Source organism: Chlorocebus sabaeus, chromosome 25, assembly GCF_047675955.1.
Source record: "Chlorocebus sabaeus isolate Y175 chromosome 25, mChlSab1.0.hap1, whole genome shotgun sequence".
Classification (NCBI taxonomy): domain Eukaryota; kingdom Metazoa; phylum Chordata; class Mammalia; order Primates; family Cercopithecidae; genus Chlorocebus; species Chlorocebus sabaeus.
The window spans coordinates 66,061,168-66,080,584 of record NC_132928.1 but is presented as its reverse complement, the minus strand read 5'-3'; the positions used below and the strand labels follow the sequence as shown (position 1 = coordinate 66,080,584).

The 19,417-nt window shown below is 37.9% G+C and overlaps 1 non-coding gene across 1 annotated transcript; it reads left to right on the top strand.

Annotated features, from left to right (window-relative positions):
* Nucleotides 1-3,315: 3,315 nt before the first annotated feature.
* LOC119619849 (small nucleolar RNA SNORD113/SNORD114 family) lies at nucleotides 3,316-3,386 on the top strand. Its single transcript, XR_005236294.1, has one exon. It is a non-coding gene; the product is annotated as a small nucleolar RNA SNORD113/SNORD114 family (small nucleolar RNA).
* The last annotated feature ends 16,031 nt before the right edge of the window (nucleotides 3,387-19,417 follow it).

Here is a 19,417-nt window from a genome sequence, read left to right as displayed (position 1 = left end):
AGGTGACTTGTGAGTGAAGATCCAAAGATGAATAAGCTGTGCTTGCTGTCTACAGGAAAGAGTGTTCCTGATAGAGGAAAGAGAAATGACAAAGTGCCTGTGGTGGGAACATGTGTAGAGATCTGAGTGCAGTTATAGCAAGAGAACAAACAGGGAGAATGGTCAGACTTGAGGTCAGAGAAGGTGGAGAAGGGCACTGGGTTATACAGGAATACAAAGGGCTTTGGATTAACTCCAAAGGATACGTGAAGACACTGAGCAGAGCAGGAATATAATGCATATTTTAGGAAGGTTACTAGCTCTTTTGTGGGGAGCATCTGTAGGAGGAGGAAACTTTCTAGGATTGTCTTATAACAATCTAGGTAAACAAAGTAGACTACGGTGTTAACGGCACAGGTGGTGAGAGATGGTGAAATTCTGGATATATTAAATGTAAAGACACCAGGATTTGCTAATGGATTGTGCGTAGAAGACTGAGAGCTTGGACTGTGGATGAGGAAACCTAAGTTTGGTTTGATCACACTAAATTTGTGATGCCTGTAAGAAACCCAAATGAAGATATGGATAAAAATCTGTAAGTTTAAAGTCAGAGATGTCAGTTCTAGAGATATAAATTTAGAAGTCAACAGCCTACTGATACTATTTTAGGGACTGGATGAGATACTCAAATAAGTGAGTATAGATCAAAAAGAAAAAGAGTCTAAGAACTAAGCCTTTGGGACTTAAATGTTACATCATCTATAGTAGTTAAAATTGAAACCTCATCATATGAAAAGTAAAATGGACATCTTTTTCTTTTCTCTCTATCTCCTGGATTTTTTATTGTATGAGAAATTTTCTCTTTTCATTCATTTTTTGAAATGTATCTTCAATAATTATTTAGATTGGTGTATGCTTCCAGCTTTTTCATCTTTATTATTTTATACTGATTCACTTATCAAGTAGTAGCACATGAATTAAAGTAAACACTTTCAGAATTGGTATTAGTCTTTTTATGTCTGTGAATATCTTTTTCTTAAAATTTGAATTACAATTCCACTGAATATGGAATTCTTGAGTTACAGTGATTTTCTTTGTACTTAATAGTTACTGATCTATTATCTTCTAGTAGTTAATGTTAAAAGGAGAAATCTGAGTCCATAGATATTTCTTACCCTTTGTAGTCAACAGTTTATGTGTTTGTTGGCTTTTATTTACTTATTTGTAATTATTGATGTTTGTTTGTTTGTTACTTTTCTTTTTTGTCTGACTAGATGCTCATGGTTTTTTTTTCCTCATAAAATTAAAAGTTTCCATGACATATTCAGGTCTTCATTTCTGTAACGTTTTCAGATTTTAGTATTAAAGTTGTACTTTCTCCATACAATTAATTATAGAACTTTCTATGTTTTTCATTGTTTCTTTATTATTTATTGTGTTTTTCTATGTTTATGCTATTGTTAAAGCTGTGTTATTTACCTTCAATATTGTTCAAATTATATTGAAGGTAAATAATGCAACTTTTACTATTTTCCAAACTCTTCTATGTTGTGCAGGCCTGTTTAAATTCTCTGTTTCTTCTCAGGTCATTTTTATTAATTTATATCTTATCAGTAAATTATATGTCTCTAGGTTTTCAAATGTGGCCCTGCAGAGTTGCATGTTGTATTATTTTCTAATTTTCAGAATTTCTTCCTTATCTATAATTATGTTTCCTTTTCCTTTTGTTTTTATACTTTTACTCTCTCTCTCACTTTACTCCTTAAACAGAATTGTGAAGAGTCTATTTAATACTTCTTTGAAATGAACAGTTTTTGGAGTTATTAATCTTTTCCAACATTTTTTGTTTTGACTAATTGTGACACGTATTTATTCATTCTCCTCTACTACTTTTTAAAAATCCTTTTGTTCCTTTATAACGTTCTTAAATTGAGTACTAAGCTCCTTTGTTTTTATTATCTATTTTTTAAGATAGACATTTTTATTTTTACTAAACCTTAAACATTTAAGTAACATTTACTAAAAATTTTTCTCTGAGTAGAAGTTTAGACATTTTCTATAGGTTAAAATATAAAGCATGCTCTTAATTGCCTTCTAGAGATTGTAATTTCAATTTTGAATCAATGGCTTTATAAGGATGCTTTTCTTAATTTCTAATCAGCTGAGATTTTATGCCATCTTTTCTTTATTTGTAATTTTATTAAAATGAATGTACTCTATAAAATCTTTCCTTTAAGAATTGTTAAAATTTGTTTTATGAGAGTCACATGGGAGATTTCTGTAAATATTCCATGGTCATATACAAAGAATTTATATTTATTTTTTAAAGAGGTAAAATTCTCTCTCCCTTTCTTCATGCACACACATACACTTGCATACACACATGTACATATATACACATGCACACATACATATATGAGCATTTATGAAACTTAATTTGTTGATTATAGCATGCTGTCTCCATGCTCTTGCATACTGTTGTTCACCAGATCTGTTCGATTATGTGCCTTTGATGCAAACAACCAATAGAAAAATAGATACAAGTTATGAACAGGCACTTTACAGAAAAGGGTCTCATAAAGCCAATACAAATATCGGGAAATATTTACCATCATTAGCATTAGGTGTGTGCAAACCATGAAAACAATGACCCACCATTTTATACCCATTTGATACACAAATTTTTTTTACAGTCTACAATGTTCAGTGTAAGACAGAATGTGGACAGAGAGAATGTTTATATAGTGCTCTACACTTCGAAAACTAGTCAGATATCATTTTCTAATGTTAGTCACCTATCCTATATGCCTAGATATATACCTAAGAAACACTCCATATCTACAGCAAGAGGCGTGTATGAGAATGCTCATTACAGCACTGGTTAACAAAGTTAAAACCCTGTAAAATCCCAAAATTTCATCAATGAGAGAATGGGAGGATAACGATGGCTCAGTGGAATGTTGTATTATAATAAAAAATGAGCTACAGTAACATACAACAAGATGGATGAATCTTATTAATGAGATATTAATAAAAGGTAAATCTCCAAAGATTTTATACATGAAATTCCTTTGTATAACGTTAAGAATTGTGTGTGTGTGAGATTTGAGAACATATAGATGGAAGGGAATTATATAAAAAAGGAAAGCAAGTGTGTGTTCTGTACAGGACTCAGGTGGTGGAAGGGAGTGGGGTAGAATAGGAGAGGGAGAGTATGGTTAGATATAGGTTATTGTTGCTCTTCTGTTTGTTTGGAGTAGGGTATCTCAGGTGTTTATGATGTAATGAAAAAACCACATTAAATATCCAGCTAACTAAATAAAAGTAGGCTGTGAATGGATCAATGATGAGAAAGTATCATGAATGAGGGATTATGAATAATCTATTTTTGTGAACCTGAGGTCAAATAAAAAATAATAAATTGGGCTTTTTTTTTTTTTTTTTTTAAATATACACAGGGTCTCACTCTGTAGCCCAGGCTGGAGTGCAGTGGCATGATCATAGCTCACTGTAACCTCGAATCCTTAGGCTCAAGCAATCCTTTCACCTCAGCCTTGAGAGCAGCTAATACTACAGATATGCACCACCATGCCCAGCTAAGTTTTTTTTTTTTTTTTTGAGGCAGGGTCTCACTTTGTCACCCAGGCTGCAATGAAGTGCCACAATCACAACTTATTGCAGTCTTAACGTCCTGGATTAAAGTGATCCTCCTGCCTCAACCTCCCAAGTAGCCGGGACTACACCCTGCTGATTTTGTATTTTTTGTAGAGATGGGGTTTTGCTATGTTGGCCAGGCTGGTCTCAAACTCTGGGCTCAAGCAATCCTCCCACCTTGGCCTCCCAAAGTGCTGGGATTACAGGCATGAGCCTCTGCGCCCAGCCTAATTTTTTTTTTTTTTTTTTTAATACGGTTTTGTAGAGACGGGGGCCTCCTCATGTTGCCTAGGTTGGTCACAAACATCTGGACTCAAGCAATTCTTCTACCTCAGCCTCCCAAAGTGTTGGGATTACAGACATGAGCCACTGTGCCCAATCTAAATTGGGCTTTTAAAAATCAACACACAATTTCTCTCTTTGATCTGTCAATTAGCTTTAAACACTACCTGTCTGGTATTAGTATTCACACTAACTTTTTTGTTTGTGTTTGTCGGGTACCTCCTTGCTCCCTGCTCTATTTTCAGTGTTCTTTTATAAATCGTTTTAAATGTCTCATAAAATGAATGCTTCCTAACCTTTAACACGCACAAGACTGACCTGCATTTATTAAAAGTTTCTGTTCAGTGGATCCGGGGTGGGACCTGGGATTTTGCATTTCTAGCAGGCTTCAGGGGATGCGAGTGTTGCTAGTTCCACACACTTCAAGTAACAAAGTCGTAAAATATATATATCTGGTCTTTTCTTAACCAAGAAAGACTCAATCTATATTTTAATAAGGGACTTTGGCATATTCATATTTAATGAAAACAATGCATATACTTAATTTTAGTGTTTCCATTCTACTTTATGTTTAATTTAGGGTTTCACATTTTTTGTGCTAGTTGAATTGTCACTATTTATTCACTTTTTCTCTTGTTTGGAAATTCTAAAACCATTTTCTATTCAACTTATGGTGTTTTTCTGTTTCTCAACACCTGCAATTTATTCCTTAAACAAGTATTTCATAAATGCCTACAATCATTTGTTGAGTATGTTTATGTACTATTCTTGGAAAACAAAATGCCAACTTTCTTCCTTCCAAGGCACTCTCTTCATCCACTGATTTCCCTACCCCAATACAATGAGATCTTTAGGTTATATTTTCCTTTCCTCTTTTTCCCTACAATATAACATCTTTATAACTCATTCATGCTTCTGCCACCTTTACAACCTCTAGGTATGGCTGAGGTAGCTATCTTTAGGTTTTACATTACAGCATCTGCTTTCTGTTCTAATAATTGTATCTGAATGTTGCTGATTATCCATCACTCTGTCATTATTCCTTTACATTCAATTACATATATTGCAAGGTGCCTCTCTCAATTCTCTTTCCTCTCTTTTTTATTTTCCCCTAATTTAAGTTTTTCCTTAGGATTCTAAAGTTGTTTAAAGTCCTTTTTATTAATATTTTTTTCAGATGGGGTATATGAGTGACATATTTTCTAAATTCTTCTATATCTTCCTCTTATCCTGGTAGGTAGGTGATTACCATCTTGACTGGATATAGAATTCTTGGGTTGCATCTACTGAATTTCAAAATTCAAAACATATATTTCAAGTGTTTGTGCTGTAATTTATTTTCCTTATGGGCTCACAGTGTAATAATGATCATCATTATTTGGTTCAGATTGCCATCTATCTCCTCAGGAGTTCTTTATTAGGGAGCCATCTGAGTGAGGTACTTGGCTTGTTCTTCTACTCTTTAGACACAGTGTTTTGCTCCTTTCTCAGCTCGTTGCTGCATTAGCTCTTGGGGCTCAGGTTCACATGCCATGTACTGTCCATGGAATCAGTGTCAGTGATGAAGCAGAAATAGTAATGTCTGTCCTTGTGGGCCAGTGGTATAATGGCCAACAGGTCATCTCTCAATAATCTCACCTTCAAGGGCTGATGCTCTTTAAACTTAGATGCCAGACACTTCTGCAGCTTCTGGGGAGCTGGGGAGACCAGTCAACCCGACCAACACCGCTTGCTCATGTTTGTTCTGCTCTTTCTCTTGTGGATTCTCTCTACAAGACAACCTAGCTCAGTCTAGAAGGATTCTCAGGGCAAAGCCACTCTTAATTTGGCATGTGGAGCACACTGTAGTGCATAACAAGTAGTCAGGAACATACCAGATGCCTCTCTACTACTGACAAATTCCAGACTCTTCAGCCTGGCATGGAAGGGCTTTCTCCTCTTTTTTTTTTTTTTTGATACGGAGTTTTGCTCTTGTTGCCCAGGCTGGAGTGCAGTGGCATGACCTCAGCTCACTGCAACCCCTGCCTTCTGGTTTCAAGTGATTCTCCTGCCTCAGCCTCCCAAATAGCTGGGATTACAGGAGCATACCACCACACCTGGCTAATTTTTGTATTTTTAATAGAGACAGGGTTTCACCATGTTGGCCAGGGTGGTCTCGAACTCCTGACCTCAGGTGATCCACCCGCCTCAGCCTCCCAAAGTGCAGGGAGTACAGGCATGAGCCACTGTGCCAGGCCTCTCCTCTTACGTTTCTAATCTTAGCTTCTCTATTTCCTTTCCTCTCACGCACCCATCCGGAAAATTCACTCTTCTATGTCCATGCCCACAAATAAGTTTTGGCGCTCCTCCCTAGATTCTTCCTTCAGGCTGGCTGCCATATTCCTAACTATGATTGCTCCCTTCAGATTATTAGCAACACCATGGTCCCCACTACCCAGAGCTTGCTTCTAAGTTCTATGCATCATGGGTATTTGTCTAACCTGATAAGGAAAAGTCCTCTGATTACAATAAATTATGTCACACATCTAGATGTTCAGGGTTCTGCCATGATACCAGTCTTGAATAGAATTTTCCTATGATACCTTTCTGGAGGAGTTGTTCTGCCCGTATCTTCTGAATTAAAAGCCTAGAAAAGTGTTGCAGGTATCGAACTACCATGTTAGACCTTAAGGAAAATGAAAGCTAATGTTATGTTTGAGCAAACAAATCAACCCCTTCCCCTCTTTTCCATTTCTAAAGCAGTAACTAGTGGAATATAAATGTTTCTCTTTTCTTTTTCAACAGAAAGATCTGCATTGATCAGCATGGTAGAAAGTTATGGTTAAAATGATTTTAGAATAACAGACAATGCTAATTATCTGGAAAAATTCCTTGATTGGCTGATTAATTCATTCTTCCATCAATTGCATAAACACTGATTAACTGCTTTGGGTCAGCCTCAACTCTAGTAGCTTTGTTTTAACATTTATGTTCATTCTTTGGATCTAGTTCTTTGATTCAAACAATTAGTGGTGGTGGTATGATTTTTGCTCTTATCACTCAGACTTCATAACTCTTGCTATTTTGTCACTCTTAATATTTATATGACATCTAGTGAGTGATTGATCTTCTATAGGACCCTATGGTCACTCACATTTGCTTATCACTAGCACATAGGGGGCAATCCACAGATTTATGGCTGCCAATAAAAGTTGTTACCAAAAGTACCATTTCTTTTTTTTCGTGTGTGCTAATTTCTAATAACTCTTGTGCAGGAGAGCAATTACTGACAAAAGTCAGCCTCTGTTAATAGAGTTTATCACACTTCATCATATATCCTTTGTCGTTGGAAGCATTTTGACAAGCCCAGGGTTAATTAAAACCAAGAAGACAATAAAATACACCTAATCAAACATAACAGGTACAGAAATCAATTAGCAGATTTATAGTACTTTAGAGGTTTCCATAATGTATAAAATTCAGAGAAACTATCGTTTCCATTTCCTCAAGACAGTGTAATTAAATTTCTAATTGAAACTATTTTTCAGTAGGTAACGTACAGTCCGCCCAAGTTTGATTTGCATTAAAGTGGGGTCTACAGAGGTTGAAAGAGCCTAGGAAATTAAAAAGATCATTGAGTCATTTCCATTATTGTTATTTTGTCTATCTGAAAGTTGGGGGAAAGTTATACTGTATAAAAAGGAAGAGAAAGGAAAAGTGGTGCTTTGCATGATAAAAAGAATAAGTGAAGTCTTCTTATGTATCAAGGATCTCTGTTGTTACTCATTGCAAAAAAAAAAAAAAAAAAAAAAAAGTCTCCAAGGGAGAGTGAACATCTCAAATAACTCTCATGTAATGCACTAGTTTTGTCAGCATTGTTAAACAATTCATCTGGCTTGTTTTCTCAACTTGACAGATTCTTTTGACTGGATTGATTGCAATGATCCATTGCTTTGGTTTCATGGAGATGTGGCCTTAAATAAGCCATGTCTTTTTCAAGTTTTATTCCCCATCCAGCTAAGTGAAATGTGATGCCAGTCACCATGCCGGGAACACATTGTCTCAGTGGAGAATGGGTGAGGATCTGTATGGTCTAGTGTCTGAAAGGCTGTGTTCACTCCCCTTGTGGACTGGTTGACCAATGGGCATTTTCCTCTCTGCCTGAGGGTTTCTTCTTTAAATACTTGCCTACCTCTGCCTGACACTTTCTAGATTATCAATAAAATATCTTAATGATATTTAAACATATAAATGATCATATTCTTTACCTTCCACCTGAAATTATTCTTTTTTTTTTTTTTTTTTTTTTTTGAGATGGAGTTTCACTCTTGTTGCCCAAGCTGGGGTATAGTGGCACAATCTCGTTTCACTGCAGTATCCATCTCCCAGGTTCAAGTGATTCTCCTGCCTCGGCCTCCCAAGTAGCTGGGATTACAGGCACCTGCCACCATGCCCGGCTAATTTTTTTGTATTTTTGGTAGAGACGGGGTTTCATCATGTTGTCCAGGCTGGTCTCAAACTCCTAACCTCAGGTGATCCACCTGCCTCAGCCTCCCAAAGTGCTGGGATTACAGACATGAGCCACCAGGCCCAGCAATTATTCTTTTTTTTTGACATTTCTGTGCCATTGACATTTAATTTAAATATAGTTTTGTTGCTTTGAACTTTTTTTGTTTTGCCTTTAATGATTACCCCCAAATGTAATTATTATCAACAACAAAATAACTTATATTTGTTTCCTGAACTGAGAATTAAATTCCATCCATTATTAGGTTTTTACTTTTTCTATTTGTTTTGTTTTTTAGAGACTAGGACTTGCTCTGTTGCCCAGGCTGAAATGCAGTGCTATGACCATAACTGTAACCTCAAACTCCTGGGCTCAAACAATTTTCCCACCTCAGCCTCCTAAATAGCTAGGACTACGTGTATGTGCCACCATGCCTGGGTAATTTTTTTTTTTATTTTTGTAGAGTGGGGGATCTTGCTATGTTGTCTAGGCTGATTTTGAACTCCTGGGCTCAAGGGATCCTTCTGCCTTGGCTTCCCAAAGTGCTGGGATTACAGACGTAAGCCATAATGCCTAGCCAGGGTTTTACTTTTAAGCTGTGAACAAACCAAAACGTATTACTCCTTTCATAAAATGATTGCTATAGAACAAACTGCAAGGTCAAAATTAGGTTTTAGATATTTATTTTGGTCTATGGTACTGACTGTGAGTCTGTGCCCATATAATGCTAATAGAACAATATACCTTGTTCATATACCTTGAACAATTTCATGGAAAAACATCAACCAAAACATTGTTGGAATTCACATAGACAACTGTGATAATATATTTATTTTTTGTTGTTGTTGTTAAATGCTAAGATATGCTGATGGCAAAGTAAAACAAATATTCAAATGTGTGTAAATCAATATTTAGTCAAGACAGGTGTGATGATGTTAACATAAACCTGACCTCATGCTTTTTCTTTTTCCCTAATGATATCTGTTTTCTGGCCAATTCATTGTTTTAAATAACTTCATTTGAGTGTTAATGGCTGTTGAATTAATATGAAAGAGTTAGGAAATAAATCAGTGGTGGCTGGTTCATACTGCATGTCCCTAGGTTAATGATGGAGCTCTTATCTGGACTTACTCTGTTGTTGGTCAGTGGAAGATGCATCAGAAACAAAAAGGTTTTACGTGTAAGCTATCTTTGTTGCTTTCCTATATCTCAAACCCTCCTTTCTCATTTCTTTATTAGCTCTTCTCCCTTTTTCCACTCCTTCATGTGAATATATATATATATTTTTTGATATTTTAACACTTTTATTTATCAAAATGTGAGACTTGAATATAGGCAACACAAAATAAATGTCATCAGAACAGACTTTTTACAGGAAAAACAATGACTAGTTATCCTAACTACTTCATAAATCAATGTATGAATATGACATTTAACATAAACATAACGGAAGTTAGCATAAAACCATTAACAATTGTTCTCTTCATGCAGTGAAGGATCCTGGTTGTTTTACTGCAAATGGTTTAGAAGACAAAACATAAAACAGCAGTAATAAACACAAGAACTGAACATATTCATACAGGCAAATGATGTTTTTAGTTTTGAATTATTTTTCAGAACTATGAAAATTAATACCAGGAAATACTTTTTAAAATTTATAATAGCATCAAAAATAATAAAGCACTTACAGATAAATTTAACAAGGAAGTACAAAACATGTATACCAAGAACTATGAAACATTGTTCAGCAAAATTAAACAAAATTTAGGTAAATGGAAAGACATACTGTGTTCGTGAAGTTGAAAACAGTATTGCTTAGATGGTGATATTTCCTCCTCTTAAGTTGACATATTTATTCTTACATTTTCACGCTTTTATGTATGATATGAGAATGTGAATATATATTTAAGACACAGTACTCTACTCATTTTCCTACACTTTCTTCATCTGAGAATTCTCCTGTAGTGTCAACAAACTTTAATTTGCAAATAACAAATCTCTATTTACTGTTGAGTCCTTTCTCTTAGGCTTTGATTTTGCTGTGTACTACTGGCTACCTATAAGACTTTCCACTTTTAGTATTCTCTAAAACCCCAAATGAACATCCTCTTCCCAGCTCTTCTTCTGTTAGTGGTGCCACCATATTCCAAGTCAATGGTAAAGTGGTTTAATTCTAAAATAAATAGACAAAAATGTATAATGGTTCAGACTCGATTGAATACATAGTACAGGGTGAGAGAAGTCTGCAGGGTGACCCGCCCCCTCCATGGAGGATTGCATGCAGGAGATTCTGTAGTTCAGATCTTGAAGTGCTGCATACTCTCTGCTCTCTTATGTTGGCTGAATCTCAGTGTCATGGTCACACATATCTCAAGGGAAGCTGGGAAATATGGTCTATCACTTTGTCCGGGAAAAAAAAGAAAAAAAAAAAAGAAATGGGTGTTGATGTATAGCCATCAATCTCTGCCACGACCACCTAAATTTAAAACTATAGTTTCAACTCTGTCTTATCCCCCATATCAGGTAAAATCCTAGACCAAATGCTGTTATATTTTCAGAGCATAGCTTATTGAGTCTTCCCTCTGGTCCTGATACTACCACATGGTCCAGGTTCTCATCCCTTCATATCTGGATTACTGCATTAGCTTTCTAAGTGATCTGCCCAATTTCAAAACCTCTTCTGCTCCAATCCACCCTACAAAATCCTCTTCGCACTCACTTTCCTTATGTACAGCTTTCATTTTTTATGTCACAGATTGAAACCTTCAACAGCTCTCTTTTCTAACATATCAAGTCTAATTTCTCCTGCTTAGTTTTTAAACAATGGATATAATTTTATAACGTTTTCTTACTTCAGCCAACTTTGATCTGCCTCTGGAAGTTTCTGCCATGTGTTTCTGTATCACTCAATTTAGATATAAATATTAACTGTTGTGTCTTGTGTTGTTAAATTTTACTTTATGTGCTTTAGAGTTCTCTTCCTTACTATGTTGTGAGCTCTTTGAGAAAAGAGATGATGTCTTTAATTTGGTTCCCCATGTAATCCAGCACATTGCTCAGTGCATGCAAAGTTGGTATTCAATAAATACTTGTGCTAAATCGTCTAGCTGTGTGAAGAAATTAGTCATTACACTGATTTTATTAAAGGTGTCAGCTATATTGGCAAATCTTTGTTACAAACTGCCATTTATTTATGGAAATCTATGCTTAATTATAATTAGTGCCGAAGTATCTCAACACAAGCAGATATAAACTAGAGACATTTAAAAGCCTGGGGAAACTAATCTCAAGTAGTTTTTTTTTCCCATTAATTCAACTAACAATTTAATTCTGATCCATGTTCGGAAGAGGCTCATACTCTAGAAGGAAGGCTAGGATACATACAAATTGTGGTAGGCAGAATTCTAAAATGGTCCCAAAGATTTCTGCCACCTAGGATACATGCTCTGCATAATCCCTACCTGTGAGTGTGAATGGGACCTGTAAATATGATGAAATATCACTTCCATAATTATGTTACGTTACAAAGTGAAAGGGAATTATGGGTGCAATGAAATTCTCTGATCAGTTGATTTTGAGTTAATCAAATGAATGATTATCTTTGGTGCGTCTGACCTAGTCAGGTGAGCCCTTAAAAGAGAAAATGAATAGCTTTCCTTTGGGCCTGGAAACATGCAAAAGCTACGTTGTAATCTCACTATAGAGGAAGTCTTGTGACTAGGATCTGAGGGCAGATCCAAAGAGCTAAGAAAGCTCCAACAAGAAAGTGGGGACCTCAGTCCTATGAAAATAAGTAATTTAATTCTGCTGCCAAACAGTGTGAGCTTGGAGGAGGGTACTGAGGACCAGAGGACAATGTGGCCCAACTGACACCTTGATCTTAGACTTGAGAAACACTGAGCACTTTGTTACTTCATGCTCATATCTGTAAGATAACAAATGGGTACTGTTTTAATCCACTAAGTTTGTGGTAACACGTTGTACAGCTATTGGAAATTAATACACATATTTCTTACAATATGTTATTTAATTGCTATGGTGAACTGTTATAAATGAATTTAATCATGTTGAGATTCTATAAATTTTAATTTTAAGACTTGAATTAGTTCCAATATAAAAACTCACATCAGACAAAAATCCTTTTGGACTTGAAAGTACCAATGTCATTTACTTTCATTTTCTTGACCTTGAGTCAGTTAACTTCTGACCTACCTCAATGAAGCATAGGTTGGCATCCCCTAGTCTATTTTCAAAGACTTCTACAAAAGATGATTTCACCCAATTATCAGTGTTTTATTAGGTGGTCACCCCTTCTTTACTCTTCTCTATCCTAGCATGCATATCATGCTGACTTAACATCATTTTCTGGATAGTGCACTAGATTAAATATTCCAAGAATCTTTGGAGGAGAGCCAAAGTATTCTTTTTGCTCTTTAGAAGGAAAATGGTTTAAAGGAAGTTGCTGCTTAGCAAAGCCATTACTCTATTGCAGAGCAGGCATGTTTCCAAAGTACATTAACAATGCTAATGAGAAAACTAGCCCTGGAATGAAAAAAAAGGGAAAATGAAGAAGTCATTTCATCATCAGATGTATTCTGGTGAGGTAGAGAAAGCCCTAGAGTATGACTCACGAGATGTGGCCTCTATTGACTGAAAGTCCTTGTAGAGCTCTCTATGTCTCCGTTTTTTTTTTTTTTTCTCTTCTCTTCTCTCTCTCTTTTTTTTTCTTTTTTTCTTTTTTTGAGACAGGGTCTCGCTCTGTCACCCAGGCTGGAGTGAAGTGGCATAAGCATGGCTCACTGCAGGCTTTACCTCCCACACTCAAGTGATCCCCCTGCCTCAGCCTCCCAAGTAACTGGAACAACAAGTACATACCACCACACCCAACTAATTTTTTTTTTATTTTTGTAGAAACAGGGTCTTGACATGTTGGCCAGGGTGCTCTTGAACTCCTGAGCTCAAACGATCTGTCAGCCTAGCCTCCCAAAGTGTTACAATTATAGGTGTGAACCACTGCGCCTGGCTTCAGCTTTTAAAATCAATAATGTGGGAGCATGAACTAGATAATCTCTGGGTTCCCTTCCAACTTTAAGATCAATAATTCACCTATCCAATGATAAAATGGGGAGGATAAATGTGGGATCTTAGTGGAAAGCATAGAATACTTCAAGTCTGTGTAAGGATATGAGAGGAAATATTTTTCCCTGAAGATCAGTCTCCATGTGAAGGCGAACACTAGGATGTCTTCTGCACATCAGCAGCTCTACGGCTTTCCATTGTTGAAATTTATTAATTTCAAATGCAGTACCCTCCCTGCCCACCTCCTCTGGCCTTTTCCATTCCTCCATTCATCCTTTTCTTATATATTCTCTATCTCCTTCCCAGCTGAATTCTTCACTCTTTTAAAAATACATCCTATCCTTTCCCATCTGTGCTTGGCTTTTGTGGTACTCACAGCTGGATTGTTCTACCTTCCATTTTCACCTGACAAATCCTGTTCAGGCTTTAAGCTCTAACTCAAAAACTACCTTCTTTATAAAGCTTTCCCTCCTGGTACTTCTCTCCTAGAAGTGACTGAGCTGTTCTTCTTTGGAACTTCCCTTGCCATGCATCCTTCTTCAAGCATAAGTCTTTATCTACCTTATATGTTATTTGTGCATATCTCATTCCTCATACTGCGAACAGAGATGTTATAGGAAACTGAACTGAGTAGTTCCTGAGTTTAGACTATAACCTGAAGGACATGTTATATTAGCTTGCTTACCTAACATCTTGTCTTCTTGTAATTCTTTTTCCTGTTACTAGAGTGCAGCAAAAGTAAAAAGGTAGTTTCCTGATAGCGTATATTCTCAGGAGTCCTTCCTGCAGAATATTCATGGTGATAAGATTCAGGAGAGCAAGTGCTATGAAATTAGCTATGCTCTTTCGTAGGAGTCTTGCATGAGCTTGATGATTGGCCAAAGCAACAAAGGCTGAGGGAGACAAATTGATTTGGTGGGAGTCACATGTCTAATTAGGGGCTCCAGCACAGTAGGTTTTGTTCCCTCTCCTCTCTAATACACACTGCTTCAGGGCCCACCCCTCAAAATTGCTTAAGGCTGCTATGATCCCTGAGGCAAAAGTATCTTCTGAATGAAGAAAACACTGATTTGATTTGCTTCTTCACAAGTTTTACTCCCAGATGGTGCCTCCAGACTCACAGAATCTCAATAACATTTTATTTCCTTTCAGGCCATGGCTGATTTGCAGTGCTTTTCCATTTATAATTTTCAAGCTGAATACCTTTATGACTTTTCTGTTTCCTTTTTCTTTCAACTTGGAGCTGGAATTAAACTTTAGAATTTAGAAAAAATAGTTGTAAGCCGTTAAGGGGAGATTGTAAAGATGTACGAACAAAAGGTCTGAAGAAGGAAAGAACAAAGAAGAAAATTGGAGGCGTTGGAAGAAAAGTGGGGAATCTGGCCAACATTACTCAGTACTACATGAGCCAGAGCTGAGCTAACTACTTGTCTATGATGCCTCATTTCATCTTATGACAGACCAGAAAAATTAAATCATATGTCCAAGATCCCATAATAAACAAATTATGGAAAAGGGCTTTGGATGGAAGACTGTTTAACCTCAGGACCTATGCTCTTTTAACCACAACTTGCTGGGGGGATGCTGAATAACATGAAGGCTGAATGCAGATCAAGTAAGGGACTGATTGGAAGGCAGAGGGAGATGAACAGGTTTATCTTCTTATTCTCTCAGAACAGAGTGCCTGAGCTGGAGAGCACATTGAAGCATCCTCTAACTTCCAGCTTGTGTGCTGAAAACCTAGAGAAAAACAACCCGTGAGGCTTCCAGGAATTTAATTCAGATGACATGCTTCTTTCTTTCCATTTTCTTTGGTTTTCATGAGCCTCTAAGCAGTTGTACTGGTCCCAAAGTTCTGTTTCAAGTACCTTCCTCTTCCCCTCTTGCTTCCCTCCCCACCAAGGATGACACTTTTACTTCTGAAAACCTTAAGCAGCAATCTACTCCAATTGGGTCATTGAGGTCAGAGTTCCTAGACTAAAAGATAATGAAGAGAGATGTCTCAGCAGAAAATAAGGACTGGAGTCAACCCTGGGCCTCATTTACTTGGGTGATAATCTCAGGTTCCTGATGTCCTCATAATACACACACCACACTCATCCCAGCATTACTTAGCTACCAGAAGTTTAAACTATGAGATTATTATTTTCCACTTTCTGGGATTAGAAGAATAAAAGGGAAAGAAAGACAATGGTAGTTTTATTTGTTCATTTATTTATTCACTCAACATCTCTGCTATGTTGTGGGGGAAGTACAGATGCAGAATGTCCACAGTTTCCACTTTTGAGGAGATTATAGTGCTGGAGACACTGACCCAAGATTTGAGAGTAATAGGTAAATTTAAGGCAGTGGGATGATTATGGACAAGTACCTAAATACAGTGCAGAAAATAGGTATTAAAAATTGTCATGAAGAAAAGAGGGTAGAATGGGTTAAATGAGAGGCAAAATTAGGTGGTTGAAGGAGCACAGAGAGGTGCTTGAATGTTTCCATTTCCCCTCCCAGAACACAGGGACTTGGACACCAGAATGGGGCTGTCGGGTGGGTGTCCCTGGAGCCTCGGTGACATTTGCCTGAGAGCTGACTTCAACGAATGAAACAGAGGGGAATGATTAAGAGGTGGTGTCCAGAGACAAAACCAAAGCCAGAGGAAGTCAGGCTGTCTACCCAGTGATTGGAGAGGGATGCATGGAAGGGAGTCACCATGGCGACTGGGCCAAGGGCTGATGGTCCTTCTCAGAGGCAGCCTAGTGAGGTGTTCAAGCAGGTTCTGAAGCCAGGTTTACTGGCTTTCAATCTGGACTTCATGGCTTACTCTCTGAGAAACCCAGAGACAGTTACTTCAACTTCTTGTTTTACAATTTCTTCATGTTTAAAATATCATTGATTATCATGGTACCCACCTAGGACACCATACCATCCTAGGAGTAGATTGTACAATTGAGTTAGTGTGGGTAAAGTGCTATGAATAGTTCCTGGCACATTGTAAGTGGTTAAAAACTGCTATTTATCATTAGTTATTAGTAGTTAAGGACACTTCTCTAAATTCAATTTGGGCTACTAGTTAAATTTTGAGAATGACTTTTAATTCTGATCCTTACCAATCTCTTTGTCAACAGGCACTGCCATTCCTTAGCCCATTCCAGACAGAGCAGAAAAGAGAAAAGAATAAATAAAGCAAAAGAAACAAGAGGGAGTAAAAGAAGCTCCCATGGTTTTTCTCTGAGAATTTCACTGGGGATCTAATTTTAAAGACATGAAGATTGAAGAAAGAACACATAATTTCAACCATTTTGTTAAATGAAATTTGTTGGCTCTATAAAAACACTTCTGTTTTGGTGATGTCCTTCAGTTTTCCCTGGTTTTCCTCATGAAGAAGAATAATTCTGTTCTGTCCTCTCCATCCCAGACTCTAAATATTCTTTTTTTTTTTCTTTTCCATGAAAGCAAAACTCCTAGGCTACATCCCGTGCAACTCCAGCAATGTGAGCAAGCTTTTGTTCCCCGTATTGGCAGCATTTCCCCGTCGTTTGTCCCCCTGCCTGTCTGCAGGTCTCGGAGCGGCTCTGCTGTCGGAGATTGCAGGGAGTTGGTGGATTCGAGCCATGGAGCTTCTTTTATGAGCCAAGTGCAGAGAAAGGAGCTTTTCATACGCTCCAGCCTGCAGTCAGGTACTCCCTGGTGGGCTCCTCACAAAGCCTAGGCCCTGGAGCTCTTCCCTGGAGTTTGCATTTGTTTCCTTATAGGGCACATTCCTGGCGATGGGCAGGAGGAAATGGCAGCCCAAATAAGAGGCAGCCCTCTGCAGCCACTCTGGGCTGGTTCCCTGCTCAGCCCATAGAAGTCACTGGTTTGACCCATTCCTCCCTAAAGCCAGTCTGAGTTCTTTATTAGTGAGCATGAAAAATGCTTCAATCATAGCACCAGATGGTACCCAAACCAATTTGGATTGTCAGCTGAGGCCTACTCATTTCCAAGGACTTGGTCTAACATCAGTGTTATTTCCCTCAGTGCCCATCCAGCCCTAAGAGATGATCTTGCTCAGATGATTCTGATGAGAAATAATATCTTACTCTACACAGGACCACAGTCATTACTTCTTTCCATCTTTATTAATTCATTCAACAAGCTTTTATTGAGTGCCTGCTGTGTGCACTAAGCATTTTAGGGCATACCAAAGAGAAATTTATTTCTGTTCAATAGATATTTGCTGAGAATCTCCTATGTATGTGGCAAGCATTACACTAGATAATGGACATATTAAGTCACTAAGAACAGGTACTCATAGATGTAGAGAGATGAAGCGTGCAGTTACACAACAGGTACTGGGAAAGGCAAGTCACCCAATGTCCTGCATTACCCTCTTTCAATTTTGCTACTTGGACTATAAACAAAATTTAAGTTGGTACTCTATTCTCTCAAGCTTCAGGAAAAGAATTTGCCCATAACATTAATATACCACTTATGCAGGAAGGATGCAAGAGAGAGTCACTGATTCGGTTCTCTTCTACCTTACCACTCAGAGTGGTCCATGCACTATCAATGATGGCATCTCCTGGGAGCTTGTTAGAAATTCAGGTCCCACTCCAGACCTGATGGATTCGAATCTGTAGTTTTAATGAGATCCACAGGTGATTTATCTGCCCGGGGAAGTACTGCTGTGCTAGTTATTTGTGTCTGAGGTATTCCAACAATGATGGTGGGCTCAGTGAAAGATCACCACATTTATTTTTTCAGTGAATATTTATTGAGACCAACAACTCAGTATCTGCTAGTTACATAATCTCTTTATTTTTTTAAAAAAGGTGGAGGCCATTCCTTACACATGAGTCATTGAGTTTTGGACTTTGTCACCTTGACATGATTGCCACTGTTGATTGGACAGAGATCCAGATTTAAACCAAAAACAGCCATTGATGAGCCAGTGACCTTCACAGTATTCTGACCAGAAAACTCTCTGAAGCACGGTTGCATTGTATTGCATAAGTAACTTAGTCAGAGGCATTTTCCTAGGGAATTCAAAAACTCGATAGGATTGATGTTCACCGTAGGTAAAGTTAGAGAAACTTAAAAAGAAGCAAGCAGGAACCATCAGGTTGAGAGTAGACAGAGAATAGGAGAAAAATGTCCAGGTCCATATCACTGTTGTGTGTGTGTGTGTGTGTGTGTGTGTGTGTGTGTGTGTGACCGAGTCTCACTCTCTTGCCCAGGCTGGAGTGCAGTGGTATGATCTTGGGTCACTGCAACCTCTGCCTCATGGGTTCAAGTGATTCTTGTGCTGCAGCCTCCCGAGTAGCTGGGATTACAGGCGCCTGCCACCATACCCGGCTAATTTTCGTATTTTTAGTAGAGACGGGCTTTCACCATGTTGGCCAGGATGGTCTGGAGCTCCTGACCTTAGGTGATCTGCCCACCTCAGCCTCCCAAAGTCCTGGGATTATAGGCATGAGCCACTGTGCCAGGCAAGTATAAGCATTTTTAAGGGTTCACTTAGAAAAGCACTGAGAACTTCATATATATGTCACCATTAGTCCTTAGAGCACCACTGAAAGGCAAATGTTCCAAATGTATGTTTTCAGTGGGCGATGTAGACTCAGAAAAGAGAGGTATTTTGCCTGTGATCACTCAACTGTAGAAACATCAGAATTTGAACCTAGCTCTAACACGTTTGAAAGCCCAGACATGCATTTTTTCATGTTATCTTCCTTCAGCCTATTGCCTGTGTTGTTTTGTTGTTGTTGTTCCAGTCCTTTTCATGAGTGTTCTGGGGCCACTCAGATTCCAGGGCAAAATTATGGGCACAATTTGCTCTCCAGAGTGACATAAAGGAAGTGGTTCAGTGCCCTTGGGAGGTTCAGGAGAGCTGCTTCTGCACCCACCACCACAGGAAGGTGAAGAAGGTGCTGGGGGAACTATGAGATGAATCCTGGCTTCCTT